The 13,114-nt window shown below is 38.4% G+C and overlaps 1 pseudogene; it reads left to right on the plus strand.

Moving 5' to 3' along the window:
- The first annotated feature begins 1,505 nt into the window (after positions 1-1,505).
- LOC104653829 lies at positions 1,506-2,241 on the plus strand (annotated as a pseudogene).
- The last annotated feature ends 10,873 nt before the right edge of the window (positions 2,242-13,114 follow it).

Consider the following 13,114-nt stretch of genomic DNA (forward strand, 5'->3'; position numbering starts at 1 on the left):
TTGGGCGGTAGTTTAAGGAAATTAATAGAAACATCTTAACAGATGATGTGGAAAAAAGTACAAAGAACTGGAGAGAAAAGTCAAGTAATTTTCAAACAAGCTTGAGGATAGAGCTCAAAACTGAGAAGAAAATTCATTAGTGAATAAAGTCCCTCCCAGATGTTAAAGGCTTCTGGGACCATTTGTTGTCTTTTGGCCCTATTCAGTCACCTACTTTTCTGTTCCTTTCATCTTTAACTAGAGCATTTTTCCAATCACACTCCTTGTTGATAACTCTAACTAAACAAAAGAAGTAAAACTCCCTTAGTCTACCTTTGTTCTCTTTTGGCTCAGCTTGTTTGAAATAAGCTATCTCTAACAGAAGCCCAGGTACACTAGACATCTGCTATGCTTTTGATGTTTGGACCCTTCAAATCTCAGGTTGAAATTTGATCCCTAATATTGAAGTTGGGGCCTAATGGGAGGTTTTGGATCATCGGAGCAGATTCCTTATAAACAGGTTAATGTTCTCCCTCAGGGTTGAGTGAGTTGTCACTCTATTCACTTCCACAAGAGCGGATTGTTAAAAAGAGCCTGGCACCTTCCTCCTCTCTCTCTTGCTTCCTTTCTTGCCATGTGCTCTCTGCACATAACAGCTCTCCTTCACCTTCTACCATGAGTGGAAACATCTTGAGGCCCTTGCCAGATGCAGATGCCCAATCTTGAACTTTCCAACCAGCAGAACCGTGAGCTAAGTGAACCTCTTTTCTTTATAAATTACCTAGTCTCAGGTATTCCTTTATAGCAACACAAAATGAACTAAGACAGCACCCATTAAATAATTATGGCATGAATAACCTCATCTTTCTGAAATATCAGTGAGGTAAGTTTGTATAATGTATCATCTTGTGATAGAACATACAAAATGGTCATAAAACATAAACATGTAGTTTAACAAACTATTAAAAAACACCAATGTGTCTTCCTCCATGCCAAAACAATAGAATGGCATCTTCCCCATAGAAGCCCTCCACCTGTCTCCTTCTGACCATAATACCAGCCTACCCCCTAGCGGTGACCACTATGTTAAATTTCATGCTGCTAATAATTGTTTAATGTGGCCTATTTTAAAAATACGTGTCAGTGGGATCGTACAGTATTAGCCTAGCTTCTTTAGCTCAGTCTTTTGTGTTTCAGAGCTGTCCATCCATGTAGTTTATTCATTGCTTGCTGTATAGTATACCATGATATAAACCTACTTCTGTTTATCATTTCTACTACTGAGTTGTTTCTGTTGGGCTTCTATTAACTATGTTATTATGAACATTCTAACACATGTTTTCTGGTGCATGTAAGCATGCATTTATGTGAGATACAAACACCTATACATGGAATTGCTAGGTCATAGACTATATACATTTTCAGACGTATTATCAGATATTATTCAAAAGTGATTTTACAATGCATATTCCCATCAACAGTGCATGAGAGTGCTCATTGCTCCACATCCTTGTTAATAATTGGCAATGCCACTTTTCTGCTCACTTCCTCATTCCCTCTCCCGAGTGCCACTCTGGCTGCAGTGCACTTCCACCATTATAATTATCTACTGGGACCTCACCAGCCACAATGAGATGTTCTCTGACATTTACAAAATATGAAAGATCATGGACCAGCTGTGCTTGGAGGTAGAGGGAAAAATAGTTGATAAGACAGAGGGTAACATTGATGACTCACTCACTGGTGGAAATGCCTCCACTGAAGGCCTCAAGGGTGAAGGTACCAAAAGCACAGTCATCACTGGTGTTGATATTGTCATGAACCTGTCATGAACCATCACTTGTAGGAAACTAGCTTCACAAAAGAAGCCTACAAGAGGTACATCAAATATTACATGAAATCAATTAAAGGCAGACTTGAAGAACAGAAACCAGAAAGAGTAAAAGCTTTTACGACAGGGCCTACAGAACAAATCAAGCAGATCTTTGCTAATTTCAAAAACTACCAATTCTTCATTGGTGAAAACATGAATCCTAATGGTATGGTGGCTCTATTAGACTATCATGAGAATAGTATGATCCATATATGGTTTTCTTTAAGAATGGTTTAGAAATGGAAAAGTGTTACAAATTTGGCAGTTACTGTGGATCAATTACCTGTCATCATAACTGGCTGCTGCATGTCTTCTACACAACACACAACACTAGGACTGATATCATCTTGAGCATCTCATTTATTGTGACTGTGATTTATTTGGAGTAGAGTCGCTGTTTTTAAGAAAAAAAAAAAAAACATGTTGACTGTCTAAAAATAAAATGCATTTAAACTCATTTGAGAGAATGCCTCCTAGGTTAATACATATTTAAACTAACTCTATTCTGTAATGTTCCTGGAGAAGCTAGAGCCTGGTTGTAGGTCACTACTAGGAAGTATAAGACTGTTACCAGTAACTTGTACAGTGGAAACTACTTTTGGGACTAGAATCTAAAAGAAAATAATTAAAAGTTTTAATTTTGAACTGCAGTAAAGGAAAAGACCATGCTAATATCAACGCCAACATTTTAAGTGGAGCCTTATACATTTCCTCACCTACAACAGAGTAGTTAACTCTGGAAGAGATTACCAAGAGAATAAAAAGAAAGTAACTCAGTCAGAAAGAAATACTTGACAATGCTATATATTTAAAAAATTTTCACCATACTCATACATGTATATTATCAGATGTTTTATTTTTTGCCACTCTGATAAGTATGTAGTGCCAATACATTGTGGTTTTAATTTGCATTTACCTAATTACCAATGAAGTTGAGCATTTTTTCATATGCTACTATTTCCCCTATTGGGATGTGCCTATTCAGGTGGTTTTCCCATTTTTCCTTTTCATTGTCTGTCTTTTCTTATTAATTTGAAAAAGGTTTTTATATATTCAATAGGAAGGTTGATCTTTTTTTTTTTTTTTTTTTTTTTTTTTTTTTTTTTTTTTGAGACGGAGTCTCGCTCTGTCGCCCAGGCTGGAGTGCAGTGGCCAGATCTCAGCTCACTGCAAGCTCTGCCTCCCGGGTTTACGCCATTCTCCTGCCTCAGCCTCCCGAGTAGCTGGGACTACAGGCGCCTGCCACCTCGCCTGGCTAGTTTTTTGCATTTTTTAGTAGAGACGGGGTTTCACCGTGTTAGCCAGGATGGTCTCGATCTCCTGACCTCGTGATCCGCCCGTGTCGGCCTCCCAAAATGCTGGGATTACAGGCTTGAGCCACCACGCCCGGCCAGGAAGGTTGATCTTAATTATCTAGTTCACCCTCCTGAGAAACTGGAAGCACTTAAATGTACATTTTATCTGTGCGTACTTTATGGTCTCAGTTTCCTTGGTGGCTCATAGTGATTGGCTACCTGGAAAACTGAAAAAAGATTAAAGTAATTCACTAAAATCTATTCAATTTTAATATATCTGTTATTTTAATTTCTATACAGCTCTATTGTCAACATTTTCCCTTCTTTTTTCATTTCATGTAATAAGTTTACTTAGCAACCATTTTATGACTAGTAAATTTCTATCAATTAGTCCATCTTATTTTTCACAACTACAAAGGAAAGTCAAATTATACTTTTCTACAGAACCAAGTTTACAATATGTGAAATATTGAATCAAAAGAGATAATGATTAGCATAGTAGAATTATTACATAAATACTCTAAAGTGATTAGCACATAAAAAACTCAATAATGTTTCTTATTAGACTCCATTTAAAAAGCATTATTTATTGACCATTTGTGGTTTGGAAAAAAAACAGCATTATTATTAACTTCCTGAATCCTGATTCCTTAAATTTAGATGTTCTATGTCTTGTTAAAGTTCTAGGAATCAGAACTTTGACTAACCAGAACATTTTATTTTCTCTAAAATATTGCATACCTATACCCTCACAAAAAAGTCTAGAAGAGATAAATCTTTAAATGGTCTTTTATATATGGCTTATAAAATCCACTTCAATATACTTTCAATGATCCTTTATCTTTGCAAACATTCTTTCTATTTTTCCTCTTTGGGGGCTCTATCAAAAGAGGATGCATTCATTAATCTGAGAATAATATTAGTCCTCTAGAGGGTTTGGTTTAATATGGAATCCTGTCTTCTGTGGCTATATAAAAAATTGCAAAAGGATAGTTACATAAATGAAAACAAAACTCAAATATCAGTAAGTTTTAAATTTCTGATTATTTTGCAACTCATCAGGCTAAAAACTTGCAAGACTGAACAAAAATTAGTAGTTAGCTATAGAAAGCAATTTCTGGCAACTATCTCTAAAGATAAATATTTCTAATAAAGAAGAGTATTTCTTCTGATCCTTTTGGAGGGTTTCTGCTTGCTTTAGAACACACTTGGAACAGAATGGCACCAAAGGCTTCAAATATTGATATCTCAATGGCATCATTTGAAATTATCCTGGAGGAAGTTTACAAACTCCAGAACCTCCTTCTTTAGTAGTTATGTCCTAAGTTGCCCTCATGGGTATTTTACAAAATGTAAATTCTCAGTGCTTTGATAGGTGTCATCAGTTTTATAGCAGTATAGGATTCTTTTATCACAATTTGTCTTTAAAATCAAAGGTTCATCGTCCTCAATATGAAGACCTGCAAGGCTAACATCTGAAGGGTTTTAGTAACTTTTTCCAGCACTACTTTAGCTCTAAAGCATCATAATATTTATTTCTCATTCTTTTCAGAGAATAAATTTTATAATGCATTTAAATATGTCCTCATACAATCTCAGCATGACAGAAAATGTATAGAGACTATTTGAAAAGTGTAGAATTTGATGGGATTCATTCATAAACCATATGAAACTGGATGCTAGGTAGTATAATCTATATTTGCTCTTGGATCTGGAATATAATATATACTACTACTGTATGGGGCCAAATTCTAATAGGACATAGGCAATCTATTAAAAAATGACTAAGAGTGAGGAAAAAAAATCTATGCTGAATTTACATTACTATTCTAAGTTTAAATATGGTAAGTTTTTTCTATCGTGAAAATAAAATGTAATGACCCAAATACATTCTTCCTATAGCATTTATATACCAAGTGAACAAGGTAATAGAATATTACTAATTTAAGCAGGAGAATTTTTAAATAACAAAGCAAAATTAAATATTTCATGGTAAATTAACTCATCTACAACACTGACCATTAAAGGCAGATATCAAGGTCTCCTTTACTAAAGAGCAGAGAAAAGCCCGCCTGGAAGTGTCCACATCTTTTTTAAAAAGGGTAAAACTTTCAGTAAGATACAAGTAGAGGTTGCAAGATGGCCAAATAGGAACAGCTCCAGTCTATAGCTCCCAGCGTGAGTGACGCAGAAGATGGGTGATTTCTGCATTTCCAACTGAGGTACCGGGCTCATCTCACTGGAGCTTGTTGGACAGTGGGTGCAGCCCACAGAGCATGAGACGAAGCAGGGCAGGGCATCGCGTCAACCGGAAAGCACAAGGGGTCAGGGAATTAATTCCCTTTCCTAGCCAAGGGAAGCCGTGACAGATGGTACCTGGAAAATCGAGACACTCCCACCCTAATACTGCGCTTTTCCAATGGTCTTAGCAAATGGCACACCAGGAGATTATATCCAGTGCCTGGTTCGGAGGGTCCAACGCCCACAGAGCCTCGCTCACTGCTAGCACAGCAGTCTGAGATTGAATTGCAAGGTGGCAGCGAGGCTGGGGGAGGGGCATCTGCCATTGCTGAAGCTAGAGTAGGTAAACAAAGTGACCAGGAAGCTTGAACTGGGTGGAGCCCAGCTCAAGGAGGCCTGCCTGCCTCTGTAGACTCCACCTCTGGGGGCAGGGCATAGCTGAACAAAAGGCAGCAAAAACTTCTGCAGATTTAAACATCCCTGTCTGACAGCTTTGAAGAGAGTAGTGCTTCTCCCAGCACGGAGTTTGAGATCTGAGAACGGACAGACTGCCTCCTCAACTGGGTCCCTGACCCCAAGTAGCCTAACTGGGAGGTACCTCCCAATAGGGGCTGACTGACACCTCATACGGCCGGGTGCCCCTTTGAGACAAAGCTTCCAGAGGAAGGATCAGGCAGCAACATTTGCCATTCTGCAATATTTGCGGTTCTGCAGCCTCTGCTGGTGATACCCAGGCAAACAGGGTCTGGAGTGGACCTCCAGCAAACTCCAACAGACCTGCAGCTGAGGGTCCTGACTGTTAGAAGGAAAACTAACAAACAGAAAGGACATCCACACCAAAACCCCATCTGTACATCACCATCATCAAAGACCAAAGGTAGATAAAACCACAAAGATGGGGAGAAACCAGAGCAGAAAAGCTGAAAATTCTAAAAATCAGAGCACCTCTTCTCCTCCAAAGGAACAGAGCTCCTCACCAGCAACAGAACATAGCTGGATGGAGAATGACTTTGATGACTTGAGAGAAGAACACTTCAGATGATCGTTAATAACAAATTTCTCCAAGCTAAAGGAGAATGTTCAAACCCATCACAAAGCTAAAAACCTTGAAAAAAGATTAGATGAATGGCTAACTAGATAAACAGCAGAGAGAAGACCTTAAATGACCTCATGGAGCTGAAAACAATGGCACGAGAACTAAATGACAAATGCACAAGCTTCAGTAGCTGATTCAATCAAATGGAAGAAAGGGTATCAGTGATTGAAGATCAAATGAATGAAATGAAGCAATAAGAGAAGTTTAGAGAAAAAAGAGTAAAAAGAAATGAACAAAGCCTCCAAGAAATATGGGACTATGTGAAAAGACCAAATCTACGTTTGATTGGTGTACCTGAAAGTAACAGGGAGAATGGAACCAAGCTGGAAAACACTGTTCAGGATATTACCCAGGAGAACTTCCCCAACCTAGCAAGGCAGACCAATATTCAAATTCAGGAAATACAGAGAATGCCACAAAGATACTCCTTGAGAAGAGCAACTCCAAGACACATAATTGTCAGATTCACCAAAGTTGAAATGAAGGAAAAAATGTTAAGGGCAGCCAGAGAGAAAGGTCGGGTTACCCACAAAGGGAAGCCCATCAGACTAACAGCGGATCTCTTGGCAGAAACTCTACAAGCCAGAAGAGATTGGGGGCCAATATCAACATTCTAAAAGAAAAGAATTTTCAACCCAGAATTTCATATCCAGCCAAACTAAGCTTCATAAGTGAAGGAGAAATAAAATCCTTTACAGACAAGTCAATCCTGAGAGATTTTGTCACCACCAGGCCTGCCTTACAAGAGATACTGAAGAAAGCACTAAACATGGAAAGGAACAACCGGTAACAGCCACTGCAAAAAACATGCCAAATTGTAAAGACCATCGATAATAGGAAGAAACTGCATCAACTAACAGGCAAAATAACCAGCTAACATCATAATGACAGGATCAAATTCACACATAACAATATTAACCTTAAATGTAAATGGGCTAAATGCTCCAGTTAAAAGACACAGACTGGCAAATTGGATGAAGAGTCAAGACCCATCAGTGTGCTGTATTCAGGAGACCCATCTCACATGCAGAGACACACATAGGCTCAAAATGAAGGGATGGAGGAAGATCTACAAAGCAAAAAAAAAAAAAAAAAAAAAAAAAAAAAAAAAAAAAAAAAAAAAAAAAAAAAGCAGGGTTTGCAATCCTAGTCTCTGATAAAACATATTTTAAACCAACAAAGATCAAAAGAGACAAAGAAGGCCATTACACAATGGTAAAGGGATCAATTCAATAAGAAGAGCTAACTATCCTAAATATATATGTACCCAATACGGGAGCACCCAGATTCATAAAGCAAGTCCTTAGAGACCTACAAAGAGACTTAGATTCTCACATAATAATAATGGGAGACTTTAACACCCAACTGTCAACATTAGAGAGATCAACAAGACAGAAAGTTAACAAGGATATCCAGGAATTGAACTCAGCTCTGCACCAAGTGGACCCAATAGACATCTACAGAACTCTCCACCCAAAATCAACAGAATATACATTCTTCTCAGCACCACATCACACTTATTCCAAAATTGACCACAAAGTTGGAAGTAAAGCACTCCTCAGCAAATGTAAAAGAACAGAAATCACAATAAACTGTCTCTCAGACCACAGTGCAGTCAAACTAGAACTCAGGATTAAGAAAGGGTCCTGAGGTGACATATATCCTCCTCAGCTTACAAAGAAGATGATGGGATTAAGAGATTAAAGTAAAGACAGGCATAGGCAATCACAAGGGTATTGATTGGGGAAGTGATAAGTGTCCATGACATCTTCACAATTTATGTTCAGAGATTGCAGTAAAGGCAGGCATAAGAAATTATAAAAGTATTAATTTGGGGAACTAATAAATGTCCACGAAATCTTCACAATTTATGTTCTTCTGCCGTGGCTTCAGCTGGTCCCTTGGTTCAAGGTCCCTGACTTCCCACAACAAAGAACTCCTACACAGCAAAAGAAACTACCATCAGAGTGAACAAGCAAACTACAGAATGGGAGAAAATTTTTACAATCTACCCATCTGACAAAGGGCTAGTATCCAGAATCTACAAAGAACTTAAACAAATTTACAAGAAAAATCAAATAACCCCATCAAAAAGTGGGCAAAGGATATGAACAGACATTTTTCAAAAGAAGACATTTATGCAGCCAACAGACACATGAAAAAATGCTCATCATCACTCACCATCAGAGAAATTGAAATCAAAACCACAGTGGGATACCATCTCACACCAGTTAGAAGGGTGATCATTAAAAAGTTAGGAAAAACAGGTGCTGGAGAGGATGTGGAGAAATAGGAACACTTTTACCCTGTTGGTGGGACTGTAAACTAGTTCAACCATTGTGGAAAACAGTGTGGTGATTCCTCAAGGATCTGGAACTAGAAATATCATTTGACCCAGCCATACCATTACTGGGTATATACCCAAAGGATTATAAATCATGCTGCTATAAAGACACATGCACGCATATGTTTATTACGGCACTATTCACAATAACAAAGACTTGGAACCAACCCAAATGTCCATCAATGATAGACTGGATTAAGACAATATGGCACATATACACCATGGAATACTATGCAGCTATAAGGAAAGGATGATTTCATGCCCTTTGTAGGGACATGGATGAAGCTGGAAACCATCATTCTGAGCAAACTGTTGCAAGAACAGAAAGCCGAACACCGCATGTTCTCACTCACAGGTGGGAATTGAACAATGAGAACACTTGGACACAGGGTAGGGAACATCACACACTGGGGCCTGTTGTGGGGTGGGAGTGGGGGGAGGGATAGCATTAGGAGAGATACCTAATGTAAATGATGAGTTAATGGGGGCAGCACACCAACATGGCACATGTATACATATGTAACAAACCTGCACATTGTGCACATGTACCCTAGAACTTAAAGTGTAACAAAAAATATATTAAGAAAAGATACAAGTATAAAGATTAAGAACTGTCAAAAAGTAAACTTGGGCACAGTAAAAATTTTAAAGGGTTTACTTGAGCAAACAGCAATTCATGAATTGGACAGCTCCAAACTGGAAGTGGTTCAAAGGTTCTGCTGAGGGAATGCAAGGGGAGGCCTTTATAAGATGAATAAGAAAGTAAAGCAAGGAGAATATTTGATTGGATACAGTTATGGAATTGCCTTATTTGTGTATCCTGCAGGAAAGTCCCCAGTTATGTAAGTTAATTTATGGCTTCTGATTGGTTAGCCTTAAGTTTCATTTTTTTCTCTAATATAGTAATTTACAAGAAGTAGTCCAAGTTAACTTTTGCTTATGTTTGCAAATCGAGCAATGTTAAGGTCATTTACGAAGTCTAACTGGATTTGTCTTCTCAAGGATTCTTCAGGCCTGGTCTCTATTTATTTTAACAGGACACATGCACTAAAAGTCAAATTGTTTGGTTAAAATTTCAGTTTCTCTTTTTGATGAGACAGGTCTTCAGGCAAATTATTGCCTTCTGGTATTTATTTTAAACACTTTTTTTGAAATACAGTATATACATGAAAGAGTATTAAAACATTTTATACTCGTTTCTCAAAATAAACATGTTAAAATGCTTAATTAAAAAAATAAAACCATGGATCCTATTCAACATAGTATTGGAAGTTCTGGCCAGGTCAATCAGGCAAGAGAAAGAAATAAAGGTGTTTAAATGGGAAGAGAGGAAGTCAAATTGTCTCTGTTTGCAGATGACATGATTTTATATTTAGAAAACCCCATCATCTCAGCCCAAAATCTCCTTAAGCTGATAAGCAACTTCAGCAAAGTTTCAGGATACAAAATCAGTGTGCAAAAATCATAAGCATTCCTATACATCAATAATAGACAAACTGAGAGCCAAATCATGAGCGAACTGCCATTGACAACTGCTACAAAGAGAATAAAATACCTAGGAATCCAACTTACAAGGGATGTGAAGGACCTCTTCAAGGAGAACTACAAACCACTGCTCAAGGAAATAAGAGAAGACACAAACAAATGGAAAAACATTCATTGCTCATGGATAGGAAGAATCAGTATCATGAAAATGGCCATACCACCCAAAGTAATTCATAGATTCAATGCTATGCCTGTCAAGCTTCCATCGACTTTCTTCACAGAATTAGAAAAAAAACTACTTTAAACTTCACATGGAACCAAAAAAGAGCCCGTATAGCCAAGACAATCCTAACCAAAATGAACAAAGTTGGAGGCATCATGCTACCTGACTTCAAACTATACTACAAGTTTACAGTAACCAAAACAGCATGGTACTGGTACCAAAACAGTTATATAGACCAATGATACAGAACAGAGGCATCAGAAATAAAATCACACATCTACAACCATCTGATCTTTGACAAACCTGACAACAACAAGCAATGGGGAAAGGATTCCCTATTTAATAAGTGGTGTTGGGAAAACTGGCTAGCCATATGCAGAAAACTGAAACTGGACTCCTTCCTTACACCTTATACAAAAATTAACTCAAGATGGATTAAAGACTCAAACGTTAAGACCTAAAACCATAAAAACCCTAGAAGAAAACCTAGGCAATACTATTCAGGGCATCGGCATAGGCAAAGACTTCATGACTAAAACACCAAAAGCAATGGTAACAAAAGCCAAAATTGACAAATGAGATCTAATTAAACTAAAGAGCTTCTGCACAGCAAAAGAAACTATCATCAGAGTGAACAGGCAACCTACAGGATGGGAGAAAACTTTTGCAATCTATCTGTCTGACAAAGGGCTAATATCCAGAATCTATAAAGAACTTAAGCACATTTACAAGAAAGAAACAACCCCATCAAAAAGTGGGCAAAGGATATGAACAGACACTTCTCAAAAGAAGACATTTATGGCTGGGCGTGGTGGCTCACACCTGTAATCCCAGCACTTTTGGAGGCCAAGACAGGCAGATCACAAGGTCAGGAGTTTGAGACGAGCCTGACCAACATAGTGAAACCACAACTCTACTAAAAATACAAAAAAATTATCTGGGCATGTGGGAGGCACCTGTAATCCCAGCTACTTGGGAGGCTGAGGCAAGGAAAATTGCTTGAACCTGGGAGGTGGAGGTTGCAGTGAGCCAAGATCACACCACTGAGCTCCAGCCTGGGCAACAGTGTCAGACTCTGTCTCAAAAAAAAAAAAAAAAAAAGAAAGAAAGAAAAAAGAAAGAAAGGAAAAAGAAAAAAGACATTTATGTGGCCAATAAAAATATGAAAAAAACCTCATCATCACTGGTCATTAGAGAAATGCAAATCAAAACCACAATGAGATACCATCTTGCACCAGTTACAATGGCGATCACTAAAAAGTCAGGAAACAACAGATGCTGGAGAGGATGTGGAGAATAGGAATGCTTTTACACTGTTGGTGGGAGTGTAAATTAGTTCAACCATTGTGGAAGACAGTGTGGCAATTCCTCAAGGATCTAGAACCAGAAATACCATTTGCCCCAGCAATCCCATTACTGGGTATATACCCAAAGGATTACAAATCATTCTACTATAAAGACATATGCACACGTATGTTTATTGCAGCACTGTTCACAACAGCAAAGACTTGGAACCAACCCAAATGTCCATCAATGATAGACTGAATAAAGAAAATGTGATACATATACACCATGGAACACTATGCAGCCATAAAAAGGATGAGTTCATGTCCTTTGCAGGGACATGGATGAAGCTGGAAACCATCATTCTCAGCAAAGTAACACAGGAACAGACAGTCAAACACCGCATGTTCTCACTCATAAGTGGGAGGTGAACAATGAGAATACATGGACCCAGGAAGGGAAACATCACATACTGGGACCTGTCAGGGGGGTGGGGGCTAGGGGAGGGATAGCATTAGGAGAAACACCTAATGTAGATGACGGGTTGATGGGTGCAGCAAACCACCATGGCATGTGTATACCAGTGTAACAAACCTGCATGTTCTGCACATGTATCCTAGAACTTAAAGTATAATTTAAATAAAAACTTAAAAAAAGTAAATAATCATTGTAATAAAGTTATTCTCCTGCACAAAAATATAAGAATAAAACCATGGAGATATATAAGGTGATATAAAATATGCTATAAAATATGTTTGTGGAGAGCTATAATTAAAATAACTGGATGCATAAGAATTTGAGTTTGGCGGCCGGGCGCGGTGGCTCAAGCCTGTAATCCCAGCACTTTGGGAGGCCGAGACGGGCGGATCATGAGGTCAGGAGATCGAGACCATCCTGGCTAATACGGTGAAACCCCGTCTCTACTAAAAAATACAAAAAACTAGCCGGGCGATGAGGCGGGCGCCTGTAGTCCCAGCTACTCGGGAGGCTGAGACAGGAGAATGGCGTGAACCCGGGAGGCGGAGCTTGCAGTGAGCTGAGATCCGGCCACTGCACTCCAGCCTGGGTGGCAGAGCAAGACTCCGTCTCAAAAAAAAAAAAAAAAAAAAAAAAAAAAAAAAAAAAAAAAAAAGAATTTGAGTTTGGCACTTGTAGCCTCCCAGCACTCTGTGAAGAAGTAAGCAACATAGGGGCCATTACACAGAGGTCATATTTGGTTCATTTGTATAATAGTGCATCAAAATCATACTGTGCCCTTTTTCTTCTTCACTCATAGCCTCACTTTTCCAAAGTG

This window comes from Rhinopithecus roxellana, chromosome 7 (genome assembly GCF_007565055.1).
Source record: "Rhinopithecus roxellana isolate Shanxi Qingling chromosome 7, ASM756505v1, whole genome shotgun sequence".
NCBI classification, from domain to species: Eukaryota; Metazoa; Chordata; class Mammalia; order Primates; family Cercopithecidae; genus Rhinopithecus; species Rhinopithecus roxellana.